At 49.9% G+C, this 14,515-nt stretch overlaps 1 protein-coding gene across 1 annotated transcript in view; it reads left to right on the top strand.

Annotated features, from left to right (window-relative positions):
• The first annotated feature begins 2,917 nt into the window (after positions 1 to 2,917).
• LOC138487610 (uncharacterized) overlaps positions 2,918 to 14,515 on the top strand; it is a 39,346-nt gene continuing 27,748 nt past the window's right edge. Inside the window, exon 1 of the mRNA XM_069614084.1 lies at positions 2,918 to 3,001. The gene's annotated coding sequence lies outside the window, so the exon portion shown is untranslated. The remainder of the gene's footprint in view (positions 3,002 to 14,515) is intronic.

The raw sequence follows: 14,515 nt of genomic DNA, 5'->3' as shown, positions 1-14,515 counted from the left end.
CAGAGGCATCAAGAAAGCAAGCACCCTGATAAATGTGTCAGAGGTGTGCAGCTTTCTCGGCATGACAACGTATTGAGGCCGGTTCATAGGAAACCTGGCAACCCTTGCCGAACCGCTCCAAAGCCTAATGAAAAAGGAGTGCGCATGGAGATGGACAGCGCTTGAACACAGCACGTTCAACAAGATCAAGGGAGCCCTGACAGCAGAAGACACAATAGCGTTCTTCAATCTGGAAAAGGATTCAGAGATAATAGTCGATGCCAGCCCGTTCGGCACGGGGGCCGTCCTTATGCAGCCCGATGAAAACGGTGTGGACCGTCCAGTGGCTTCTGCCAGCCGAGTAATCCGGCAACCGAGCAGAGATATTCCCAGATTGAACGGCAGGCCTTGGCGGTACTCTAGGGGTGCAGACATTACCATCTTTACATCTCTGGCAAACCGGTGAAAGTCATCCCGGACCACAAACCCCTGATCCCGATCATGACTGGATCCTCTGCCAATCCGTCAGTGAGAAGTGGCTTCTTTCCCTCCAGGAATATGATGTAGAAATTCTTGTTCTGCCCCAGGGCCACCAATGCTCCAGACTATTTGTCATGCCACCCCACCCCAAAGACAGAGAGCACGGAAGAGGCTGAGACGGCGGAATACATAAACAACATTGCTGAGGCGATGGCCCCAACCCTCATGTCAATTGACGACATTCGAAAGGTGTCAGCCGAAGACGAGTGTTTCAGAATTCTCCAGATAGCTGGAACAAGAGAGGAATGGTGAAGAGTCCTTGAGAAGTTTGAGGCACGGTGCAGAGGTGAGAACAGCACTCGAACGGTTGTGGAGAGTGAGAGGGGAACTTGCATTCCTGGACGATGGTTTAGTACTAAGGGGCACAAAATTGGTCATGCCCACCAGCCTGGTGCACAAGACATAGGAACTGGCATTCAGAGGTCACCAGGGTGTTGCCAAGACCAAGGCCCGGCTCCGCATGAAGGTGTGGTTCCCGGGGCTAGAAGAGTGGGTGGAGGAGTTTGTCCACAACTGTGTGTGGTGTTAGGCATCGCTGCCACATTGACGATAACCCCGGATTGAGTGCATGCACAGGAGCTGTGTGCCATGGGGCATGATACACATGGACTTCGGGTCGACCTGTCGAGACAGCCATATTGTGGTCCTTGTCGATCAGTGGTCAAGGTACCCATAGGTCGAGTTTGTGGACTCCACAGCCCTAGAAGACATAATCCCAGCACTGGAGAGGATCTTTTCCACGCATGGACTCCCAGTGGAAATATACTTCGACAACGGACCTCCCTTTACGGGGAGAGGGTTTGCAGAATACTTGCGCGACCATGGTGTTGTCCACTGCAAAATCACGCCACTGTGGCTGAGCGCAAATGGGGACGTTGAAAGAGACATGAGGATATTGAAGAAAGATTTCCGGATAGCCCATAGGCAGGGGCAGTGCAAGAAGCACGCCCTATATAAGTTTCTGATGGAATATTGTACAACTCCTCATTGCTCTAAGGGGTGGCCCCCGCTGAAACACTATTTCAATGGTGCCTGTGCAGTTTTCCCGCAGACGACCCACCAGCCCACCGGGGGTCATTGATGATGACGCCATAGCAGATGGAGGGAGAAGGGCAAATGAAAGTGTGAACGACCGCAGGAATCTGCAAAGCGAAAGTTTTGAGATAGGTGATCGGGTGCTGGTGAGAACAAGAAATGCGCAGGGGAACCTGTCCCTGCCTCACGAGGTGGTGGACACTAACGGATCAATGATAACCGCGTCGGACGGAAATACGACGGTGACCAGGAACTCGTGTTGCTTCCGGAAGCTGGGGCAGTCCCCAGAGTCGAGCCCTGAGCGAGGATGGGGGACCCACTCCACACAGGGGTGGTGAAGTATGGATTGTCCAGGAGAAGAGACGAGCTAGGAGGACCAGACGACTAGCGACGGGGGAGACAACCCTACTGACCAAGGAGGAGGTCTGACCATGGCGGACGATGACCCAGGGGGTGAAAGGAGGTATCCAGCAAGAGAACGTCACAGACGGCCCACCTATCTGCAGGACTTTGAAGTGAACTGTCCCCGAGGACAGAGGGCACCCGTTGGTGCAGTGTTTCAAGTGGTGTCGTTGAACTGTGATGTTTACGTTTTAAGTTTGATATGTTTAATCTGATAAAGTAAAGGTGTCTATGTTCTGGGACATGTGCGGAAGCAGTCATCTGTTACGCCGCTAAGTATCAGACTGGTGCGTGCCCTTTTGTGAGCTCCAGGGCCTGACCCACCCCCACACAACACAAGCGACGGTGAGGAGTCCAGAGCAGTGGGGCTTCCGTTTGTGCATGCGAGGAGGTGCAGTTTAGAAGGTGTGCATAGAACAGTCACATCTAAAACAGCCCCAATACGTGACAGGTTCGATTACACATGAAATGGATACAACTTTGGCCCTCTTGGCTGCATGGGTTTCATAATTAAGAATTGTGTTTATTCGAAATGTGGGTTTACTTGAAGAAAGGTGGCTGTTAACCCCAATGTATGCAGGCCACTATGTCCTGGTGTAAGCCACGAACTGCAAATAAACGTGCTCCGCCCCCCTTAGCGGTGTTATGAAAAGTCCAAGCAATATCACCTATAGAAAAGTGAATAGTTAAAAAAAAATAAAGAAACGCCTGTATGCAAAGAATGTACACACAGACTGTTCATGCAAGGCATGTGTCGGGGGACACTGGGGGTTCGCAGCAGGAGCCCGAGTTCTGAGATGCAGGATACATACGTGCTCTGCTCCCTGCAACCTCATCAGTGCTTTATTTGGACCCACGTGTGACGTAGGCACCGGCTCCACGCCCGGCTCGCATTTCTGGCGGGTGTGATTGGGCGTTCACGGGGCGTGGGGATTCCCAGAAGCACTCCCAGGCGAGAGAACAGAAACCGAAAGTCCGGGGACCTGTGTGCTACAGTCCGCGGACGGTCGAGGCGGGTCTCCTGCGGCGCCAAGCGACTTCTCAGGTTTGGCCTCCTATATAAAATACTTTAAATCATTAAAAACTCCCCGGCGAGCGTCATGCTACATGCATGTGCAGTCTCTGTACACGAGTGAGTGAGTGAGTGAGTGAGTGAGGGAGTGAGAGGGGGAGGGGGGGGGGTTCATGCTCGCAACCTTTGCCTGCCTGACTCACGCTCGCTGCTGGGGGGCCGATAGAGGTGGGTAGTCGTCAGTGGGTGAGATTGCAAGCCGGTGGCAGATGTGTGGGATACTATAGGTAGTGGGTGGGCTGGCGGAGTGTGTCCGTATCGCCCAGAGATCCACCCCCGCTTGTCCCGATATTCACCGCTCCCCCAACCAGAGCCGACACCCACAGAGTACTAACGACCTTGCAACTCCCTCACCTGATCACCACCCACCGGTAAACACACTCCCACACACCCACCAGCAAACACACTCCCGTCAGCGACACTTACCCATGCAGCCACCCGCAACCACACACGTGGCAGCAGCACTATGCATCCACCAGTAAACACACTCTCATACGCCCACCAGCAAACACACTCCCGGGAGCAGCACTTACACTCCATGCAGCCACCCGCAACCACACACGTGGCAGCAGCACTATGCATCCACCAGTAAACACACTCTCATACGCCCACCAGCAAACACACTCCCGGGAGCAGCACTTACACTCCATGCAGCCACCAGCAACCACACTCCCGGGCGCAGCACTTACACTCCATGCAGCCACCAGCAAACACACTCCCGGGAGCAGCACTTACACCCCATGCAGCCACCAGCAACCACACATCAGCACTATGCATCACCAGTAAACACACACCCAGCAGCAGCACTTACACTCTATGCAGCCACCCACAACCACACACCTGGCAGCAGCACTATGCATCCACCAGTAAACACACTCCCATACACCCACCAGCAAACACGCTCCCGGGAGCAGCACTTACACCCCATGCAGCCACCAGCAACCACACACCCAGCATCAGCACTATGCATCCACCAGTAAACACACTCCCATACACCCACCAGCAAACACACTCCCGGGAGCAGCACTTACACCCCATGCAGCAACCCGCAACCACACACCTGGCAGCAGCACTATGCATCCACCAGTAAACACACTCCCATACACTCACCAGCAAACACACACCCAGCAGCAGCACTTACACCCCATGCAGCCACCCACAACCACATACGTGGCAGCAGCACTATGCATCCACCAGTAAACACACTCCCACACACGCACCAGCAAACACACTACTCCCGTCAGCGACACTTACACCCCATGCAGCCACCCGCAACCACACACGTGGCAGCAGCACTATGCATCCACCAGTAAACACACTCCCACACACCCACCAGCAACCACACTCCAGTCAGCGACACTTACACCCCATGCAGCCACCCGCAACCACACACCTGGCAGCAGCACTATGCATCCACCAGTAAACACACTCCCATAAACACCCACCAGCAAACACACTCCCGGGAGCAGCACTTACACCCCATGCAGCACCAGCAACCACACACCTGGCAGCAGCACTATGCATCCACCAGTAAAAACACTCCCATACACCCACCAGCAACCACACTCCCGTCAGCGACACTTAGACCCATGCAGCCACCCGCAACCACACACCTGGCAGCAGCACTATGCATCCACCAGTAAACACTCCCAGCAGCAGCACTTACACCCCATGCAGCCACCAGCAACCACACACCCAGCCGCAACACTTACACTTCATGCATCCACCAGCAACCACACACCCAGCAGTAGCACTTACACTCAATGCATCCACCAGCAACCACACACCCAGCAGTAGCACGTACACTCCCAGCAGCAACACGTACACCCCATGCAGCCACCAGCAACCACACACCCAGCAGCAGCACTATGCATCCACCAGTAAACACACTCCCTTACACCCACCAGCAAACACACTCCCGGGAGCAGCACTTACACCCCATGCGACCACCAGCAACCACACACCAGCAGCAGCACTATGCATCCACCAGTAAACACACTCCCACACACCCACCAGCAACCACACTCCAGTCAGCGACACTTACACCCCATGCAGCCACCCGCAACCACACACCTGGCAGCAGCACTATGCATCCACCAGTAAACACACTCCCATAAACACCCACCAGCAAACACACTCCCGGGAGCAGCACTTACACCCCATGCAGCACCAGCAACCACACACCTGGCAGCAGCACTATGCATCCACCAGTAAAAACACTCCCATACACCCACCAGCAACCACACTCCCGTCAGCGACACTTACACCCATGCAGCCACCCGCAACCACACACCTGGCAGCAGCACTATGCATCCACCAGTAAACACTCCCAGCAGCAGCACTTACACCCCATGCAGCCACCAGCAACCACACACCCAGCCGCAACACTTACACTTCATGCATCCACCAGCAACCACACACCCAGCAGTAGCACTTACACTCCATGCATCCACCAGCAACCACACACCCAGCAGTAGCACGTACACTCCCAGCAGAAGCACGTACACCCCATGCAGCCACCAGCAACCACACACCCAGCAGCAGCACTATGCATCCACCAGTAAACACACTCCCTTACACCCACCAGCAAACACACTCCCGGGAGCAGCACTTACACCCCATGCGACCACCAGCAACCACACACCAGCAGCAGCACTATGCATCCACCAGTAAACACACTCCCAGCAGTGGCACTTACACTCCATGCAGCTACCAGCAACCACACACTCAGAAGCAGCACTATGCATCACCAGTAAACACACACCCAGCAGTGGCACTCCATGCAGTCACCAGCAACCACAGCCCTGCTTATACGCACCATTCCACAACTGTACATCACTCTACATCTTCACTGAGGTTTTCCACCAGGGTTCCAAACGCTACTCATGTTAGTCACCGAGTGACCTAACGCTCTGGGGAGCCCTGTGTTAAAACACACACCGATGTGTCCCAGCCCAATTCACCTATCCGGAAACAGCAGCCTTTGGCTTTCCAGATGTTTTGGACTTCAGCTCCCATCAGCCGTAGCCAGCATAGTCAATGATGGATCATGGGAGTCTGAGTCCAATCACCTGAAGAGCTGCAGGTTGCAGACCCCTGGATTTTTGAGGAGTGCACTAACTCGTTACAAAGTTCCCTGGCATGCTTCCAAAGTGCACCTCCTCTGTCCTGGCTACCATTTTACTGTAGTGCTGATTTTCCTGGTTGCCAATCTCTGGTTTCTCTAGAATTTGTATCATGGAATCATTGTGCGAATATAATTGAACCCCTCGTTTTTCGAGTAGCCTTTGGGGGTGTTGCAGCACTCCTCGCTCTAGGACCATCTCATACTTCCGGTCCCTCATGCTTCCGGTCTGGCCAAGGCACTTAAGAAATACACACGTAGGAGAGATCCCACGTGCAAGAAGGGTGTTTAGACACGCATGCTCTGCATGACGCTGGAATTGAACCCGCGTGCTCCTCTGTTGGGCCTGTTCTGAGGTCTCCAGTGCCACAGATTATTCTACTAACTGCTTGATACAGTTTTGCACAATATTGTTTATTCTTGCCACTTAAGGGAGCCCATTATTTGATCGTTTATTATTTTACAATCAAAGATAACAGATCCTCTTTACAATCAAAGATAACAGATCCTCTGATAATATTTTGTTAAGAGTCCCTTTTTTCTCCTCCATCCAATTTTTAAAAGAATCCAAAATCAAAAATGTGTAGGTCTGTTAAGGTCTTGGAATTGAAACCGATGGCTCGTGGTGTTGCCACAGTAATGTTACTACTCCTTCTGGTGTCCTCTGAAACATATGGGGAGGATGACAAACCTGCAATGCTGCCAAAGAAGAAGGAAGTAGCCAAGTGTTGTGTAATTGATGTGATCCTATCTCTGCTGGCATATCAATGCTTTCTTCTCTTATGCGTCATCTGTTTTCTCTCTGCCCTTGGCAGTACTCTTGTGTCTTTTGCTCAACCCAGCAAATACAGAGATTGTCTTTTGAAAATGTTTTACTCGGTTTGTCCTTGGCACGTTTCCATCTCCTTTTAAACCACGATTAGCCTAGGATTTAGTTTATTGTTCATTTAACACTTCATCAGCTTAACGTCCACCTCTGCCCAAGCCAAGTCCATCAAATTGACCATACCTAAGACCCGCCATTGCTTTTTTATGCTTCCATAGCAGTCACCAGCGCTTGGATACTTCTGGCGTCTGGGCGATTTATACTTTGCCCTCCTTGGTGTCTCTCTTTCCAGGCTCTCTGTAAAGTCCTCAACTTTGTCATAATGAACTGTTCAACCTGTCGGGCTCTGCAGGAATCCTCATCAAAACTCCAATTTGCATCTCCTGCCACCAGGCTGGGACTCAATCTGCCAGCGATTGTGTATGGTCAGATGTTCAGATCAGTGTAGGGCCTTACCACTCCTTTCAAGGCAGCATGTATCCCTCAATGCACTCAAGCAGCCCTCCCTCTGATTCTCTCCACCTTGTATTTCCTGCCACCTCTTGATCTGCTGAGACAGTGACACATCCACGGCCCGCCACTCCACCGCCAGATGCAGATGATCAGTGACTCGGTCTATGTTTTAACTGCCATACTTCTTTGTTGCTTCTTAACCCAATTCTTAATTTTCCTAGCAATTCACTATTTACTAAAAATGTACTTGCATGGTGCAGCCGCCTCCAGTAATCTTGTGTTGCTTATGACCTACACTTTGCTGCATAAAATAGTATGTTCTTCCAATAACTTGTGCGGGTTGGTGCAGCGTACATCTTGCTCAAGCAAGCCTGAAGCTTTTGCAGCCTGGGAAGCAAATTGTCTCTTCTCAAGAACATTTTTGAATCCAATCACAACAAAAGCTGACAGCCGCTACTATTCAGCAGTGTGGAAATGGTGGACTTTTTAAAATCTTTTCTGAGATTCACAGAGGCTGGACCCAACTGGTGTTTTGGGTTGAACCAAGAATTTTAAAAAAACACGATCCAGCTGCCATTTTATCAACCTACCACGACAACCTAGTCATCCTGGGAGACTTCAACATCTGGTTCGAAAATGAAAACAAAGCCACTACAAACTCACTCTGTGCACTCCTGGAAACTTTACATAACATTTCAAGCAAATAGTAAATGGATCCACCCAAGACCCCGGAAACACCCTGGATGCAATTTTCTGCAGGGGGGACCATGCGCATCTGCGCCACCTACACCAATGGCATGGAGTGACTACTACTGTATAGTGTTCTCCATTCCATCCCAAACCCGCCAACCGACCGGAAAGGAAATACTTCAAACCAGCAAGAAAAAGAAACTGGAAGAACCAGGACCTAGAATCCCAAACAAACCTTCTAGACACAACCCTCCCTTGTGAATCCGAACCACCCGAAACAACTGCAGACTCAGCATAAGGCACCTCCAGCAGCTGGATCACCAAGGCCCTTGACAAACTGACATCAGCAAAAACATTCAAAGCCACAGCAAAATGGTTCAAAGAAAAACTGAAAGAACTAAAAAAAAAACAACCGCAAAATGGAGAGAACAATACAACTGACAAGACAAAATAAAATACAAAAGGAAACTCAAACTATACAAAGCAACAGTCCTCAAAGCAAAAAATTACTATTACTCCAAAAGAATTGAATCGGCAAACAATCCACAGAAAGAACTCTTCAAAATCATCAAAGAGATAAAAAACAAAACCTCCTCCTGCCAGAATTCCAGCATCCCGACGCAAGCACTTTGTGACAACATCACCAACCACCTAAAATCAAAAATAGATACAATACAGGGAACCATCAACACAGCCCATGCAAATACAACCACATCTGCCGGAGCAGAAACACCAGACGAAACGCAGATTACAGCAAAACTCACCTGCCTAGAACCAATCACAGAAGAAACCTTTGCCACACTGATCAAGGACAAAAACCTTATATAATCCCCAAGGGACCCATGTCAACCTGACATCTTCAAAGAAATCCTCGACCACTGAACCCCAACAACACACTTCCGGAACCTATCACTCAAAGAGGAATAGTACCGGCCTCCTTCAAATCAGCATACTTCAAACCACTGATAAAAAAGGAATCAAAGTGCAGAAGACCCGAGCAAATACAGACCGATATCCAACCTGCCCTAATGAGTAAAGATCCTGGTGAACCACGTGTACAAAATCCTTCTTAAATACGTCAAAACAAACGGAATACTCTACCATCCACAAGTTGGCTTCACACCAATGAGGGGAACAGAATCCGCACTACTATCGATATGGAACGACCTATAAATATACACAGACGACGATGCTCTCTCGGCCTTCATACTATTGGACATATCAACGATGCTCTCTCGGCCTTCATACTATTGGACATATCAGCTGCTTTTGACACAATCAGCTACGCAACACTAATAAAAACATTGACGGAATGTGGCATACAGGAACCTACAGTAAAGTGGCTTACCTCATTCCTAACAAAATGAACCGAAAGAACCTACCTACTACTGTTCACCTAAAAACACCCAAAATATATCCTGCAGAGTCCAGCAGGGATCCAGCCTCTATGCGCTGCTTTTCAACACCTACATTTGCCCACTAATGGTAATGTTTACTTATAAAGTGCCTGCACACAGGCAGAGTTTCAAAGCACTCATATGAAAACCATTCGAACCAACAGACTAATCCCCTACAACTACGCAGATGACACACAATTGATTGTGAAAACACAGAACCCAGGAAGAAAACAACAGCCTCAACAACTGCCTCACAGACATCTACAACTGGATGACAACGAACAACTTTAAAGTGAACCCGACAAAAATGGAAATCATGCTCTTAGCCGCAGGATTTGACAGAGGGAACCCACAACTGGACTGGCCAACCGGGATGGGAACGCAACTGGAGACTACCGATGTAGTAAATAATGTAGGAATAGTCATGAACAACGGACTATCCCTGAAACCGCAAGTCAACTCAATCACCAAAAAATGCTTCTTCCTCCTATGACTGCTCAGAGGATTACTCCCTTACTTTTCTTTCCCTCGCAGAACCCTCACTATCATATCACTGATACTCACAAGAATTGACTACGCAAACAGCCTCTATTCTAGGAATGCTGGAACGACTCACCAAGAAACTCCAAAGGGTGCAAAATTCTGCAGCCAGGATCCTATTAAGACTAAACAGAAGAGACCACATCACTCCAGCACTGACAAGCCTACACTGGTTACCAGTAAAAAAGCACATCAAATTCAAAGCACTCTGCATCTCCCACAAAGTCTTGCACAGACAAGGAGCTGAGTTCCACCAAGACAAGATTAGCCGGTACCGACCAAGAAGGGACCTAAGATCCAGCAATGACCTCCAAATAGAGGCAAAAAACATTTCAGATGAACAGCTTTCTCACATCTAATTGGTAACATCTGGAACACCATGCCCAAAGAAATTAGAACCACAGAAGACCACATCTTCAGGAACCGGCTCAAAACCTGGGGACTCGGCTGACAATGACCACCTTGAAGGACACCAGCACCATTAACACCACAGACAACCAACTAAAGTGGAGACGAGATGGGCCAAAAAACTACAACCAAGAACCAGGCAAGATACTGTCAAGCAGCAACCAAAGAGCCACGCTAGAGGCTCCAACAAACTGACCGACTTACTAACCCATTCTCCCATTCCTGCTCCTCCAACATAACTGACGCCATACCAGAGCTTAGGCTAGCCACACTACACGTAAACCCAAGAATCAATGCTATGTTCACACCCAGCATCTCCAGATGCTGTAGCACACCTAAAGTGAACCACCCACATAGTCCACAAACAAGTCAACAACGCAATTTACACACCATGACTCTGGCTAATCTTACAGGCACCCGTGACTCTGGATCCCTTATGGGCACTATCTAACCAGTTCACACAACCAAACCCACCACAGCCCCACTAAACACACTAACGTCAACACAAAACACTAAAACACAACCGAGGTACGGAATCTTACCCATATGGTTAAAACAAACATGGCCTCGTTGCACAAACTCCCACATGCAAGACCAGACTCATATGCCAGTTCCTCTTGGTTCTGAACATATCCTGACTAACTTCCCCAGACCCCTGTCTTGCAGAGCCATGCAAGCGACTGGAGACTGACCCTGGGTCGTAGCGGTGTGCGGTATAAATTGACATAACATAACACTTTTGACCTTCGTGCAGCTTGCCCATCCCTCGTCTCCCACCCTCCCCCAGCCCTTGGAACTGAATGCTAAAATGGCATATGCTCCATTATTCAAACCAGTTAGTTTACATTCTTTTACCTGCGGCATGTCTTCTGGAGTTTTCTTTGTTTCTAATCCTAGCACTTCTCCTCTCGCCTTTGTTCTACGTTGGACCTCTTCTGCACGGTTGGATGCTTTAGCACCATAGATGGCGACTTTGAGGCTTTTTATGGTCTATAATTATATACACTATCAGACTGCAGGCCAGGCCCAGTGGGCACTTTGCACAGCACACATGTTCAGCTATTCTCTGGCCCCCAAAGCCACCCATAATGCCCACTACCCTGTGGTCATAGCTAGGGACCACTTTTTCCAGAACATGGCCTTGGGTTGTGCCAAGAGCTTCTGAGTTTGTCAAATGGTCATGGCCTGCCACCATGCCCATTAGGCAGTTGCCAGGGCATAGCTATCCGTTGTGCCTAATGGGCATGGCCTGCTTCCTTGCCTGCTGCCTTGCCTACTAAGCAATTTGCCTAGCGCATGGTCTTCTGTCTTGCCTCAGGCCCCTCACGCCACACTTTTCCCTGAACATGGGATGCACTGAGCCCAAACATGAAAGAAACTTACCCTCCAGTTAAAACTGTGCAAACGACATTGAAGGTTCGAGATTTGCAGGGTAGGCAATGGGCTGGGGAAAGAGCTCTGTGCCAAGGCTAAGGGGCTCGCTCGCCCAGGAAAATCCCAGATCTGTCCTTGCAGCCATCCTTCAGAACACTCGCCTGAATGCAGAAACAGCTGAAGCCTCACATCCTGGTCAAAAGCTGTCTTCTTCTTCTCATTAAAGCGTGGTGGAGCGCTTCCTGTCTTCTTCTTCTTAATTATCGGATGTGTGGTTGGACCCACGCAGGCGCTTCCCCATCCTAAAGGATGATGTGCTCCAGACCCACCAATCAATACTTAGCTCACATAAACTCACAACTCCTCCCACCGCCCAGTCTGCCTCACAAAATCCAACATCACACTGTTCCTCCTCCTGCCTCTTACCTCGTCACCTCCCAGAAAAGCCTTCCCACTCAGCTCAGCCACAACTAGCGCAGACAACCGAACCCTCATCAATTCTCTCTCCTCAACATGTCTCTCACACCTAAGCAGAAAATGTCCCACAGTCTCAGGCACCCCACACACCGTACAATCCATCGACTTCCCCACTCGAAACAGTCATTCAGCCCCACATGTCCTATCCTCAACCGATTCAGCATCACCTCCTCCCCCCTCCTCGACTCCAGGCTCCCCGCATCCACCTTCACCGACACTTTCCCACAAACACCAAACATCCACCTGCCCTTCACCCCACTCACCCACCTCTCCTGCCACTCATCCATGACCCGTCTCACCACCACAGCCTTTACCTCATCCACACTCAAAGGCAACCTCATCCGCCGCCAGATCCACCAACTCCTGTCCAAAATGGTATATATGTCTGACAATTTATTGGCTTTTTTTGTTATGGTGAGTCTTGTGACCAATTAAAAGAGCAGAGTCCAACTTCCACTGCTCGCTCAAAAAAGGGTTTATTACCTAATCACTCTCACAGACTTGTTTCAAATTTATAATTGTGGGCAATCTTTTGTTCCCAAAATGCTCTTTGCTTTTATGCAAATCGCCATGCTTGGCTACCATGAAGAGATACTGGCCCTCATTACGACCCAGGCGTTGGACCGTGGTTCTAATAGGACCATGGTCCATGCCGGTAACTTACCGACTCCGCCATGGCGGAATGGGGAATTACCGCCCCATTCCGAGGTTGGCGGGCGGTAATTCCCCATGCCGCCATGGCCCTTCCCCATTCCCATTTTTGCCCCATAGGGCTCAATGGGAATACTTAGCACCAAGGTCCCTTTGCGGGTTGGTTTTTTAACGCCTGAAGTGCCACCCGCAAAGGGACCTCGTAATCAGGCGTTAACGGTTTAACGGCGCCGCCACCTTTTACGGCGCCGTTAACGCCTGGGTTGTAATGAGGGCCACTGTGTTGGGTGTGCTAGCCCGGGGCCCTTTTTGACTCCACCCACTCCTCATCCCACCCACCCTCTAAAGGAGGAGGGGATTCCTAGAGTACATTTTTATTCTATTTCCAGCACCAAGATTCAGAGTAAAGAATGCCACACGCTTGCCTATAAAACGGCTCTACTGATGACATCATCACGTAAAAGTGGCATCATAATGTCGTCATGCCACAAGGTTGACAAAAGAAGGATTATATTTCAAACCCACGTTCAGAAAGTATCCAAACATTTTTACAATTCACAATTAAAAAAATCAAAAAGCAAAAATGACTGGGTGGTGAATAATGCAGATAGGTTGTGTATCAGTAACGTTGAAGCCAGTATACTCACTCACACAGATCGGACATAGCAAAGGGCGCAGCCAATCACAACCAGAACCATTCGAAACCACTCATTTACCATTCCTGGGGAGCACTCCCAGATCTCACGGAGTCTGATGGCAGCACCCCATCACGTATGAGAATACTTGAACCCCCAAGACTGAACCAGGAGTTTAAACCCAAGAGACTGACAGAGAGAAAAGAGAGTGCAAGAAACCCTTAAAACCAGGAGACTGGCACATAGAGAGACTGTGTGAGAAACTCTTAACCCCAGGAGACTGGCACAGAGAGAGACTGTGTGAGAAACCCTTAATCCCAGGAGACTGGCACAGAAGAGACTGTGCGAGAAACCCTTAAACCCAGGAGACTGGGACAGAGAGAGACTGTGTGAGAAACCCTTAATCCCAGGAGACTGGCACAGAGAGAGACTGTGCGAGAAACCCTTAATCCCAGAAGACTGGCACAGAGAGAGACTGTGTGAGAAACCCTTAATCCCAGGAGACTGGCACAGAGAGAGACTGTGCGAGAAACCCTTAATCCCAGAAGACTGGCACAGGGAGAGACTGTGCGAGAAACCCTGAATACCAGGAGACTGGCACAGAGAGAGAGACTGGCACAGAGAGGGACTTTACGAGAAACCCTTAAACCCAGGAGACTGGCACAGAGAGAGACTGTGTGAGAAACCCTTAAACCCAGGACACTGGCACAGAGAGAGACTGTGTGAGAAACCCTTAATCCCAGGAGAGTGGCACAGAGAGAGACTGTGAGAAACCCTTAATCCCAGGAGACTGGCACAGAGAGAGACTGTACGAGAAACCCTTAAACCCAGGAGACTGGCACAGGGAGAGACTGTGCTAGAAACCCTTAATCCGAGGAGACTGGCACAGAGAGAGAGACTGGCACAGAGAGG

The sequence above is a fragment of the Ambystoma mexicanum genome, chromosome 9 (assembly GCF_040938575.1).
Source record: "Ambystoma mexicanum isolate Mex_15411 chromosome 9, UKY_AmexF1_1, whole genome shotgun sequence".
NCBI lineage: Eukaryota > Metazoa > Chordata > Amphibia > Caudata > Ambystomatidae > Ambystoma > Ambystoma mexicanum.
This window is presented reverse-complemented; position numbering and strand designations above follow the sequence as displayed.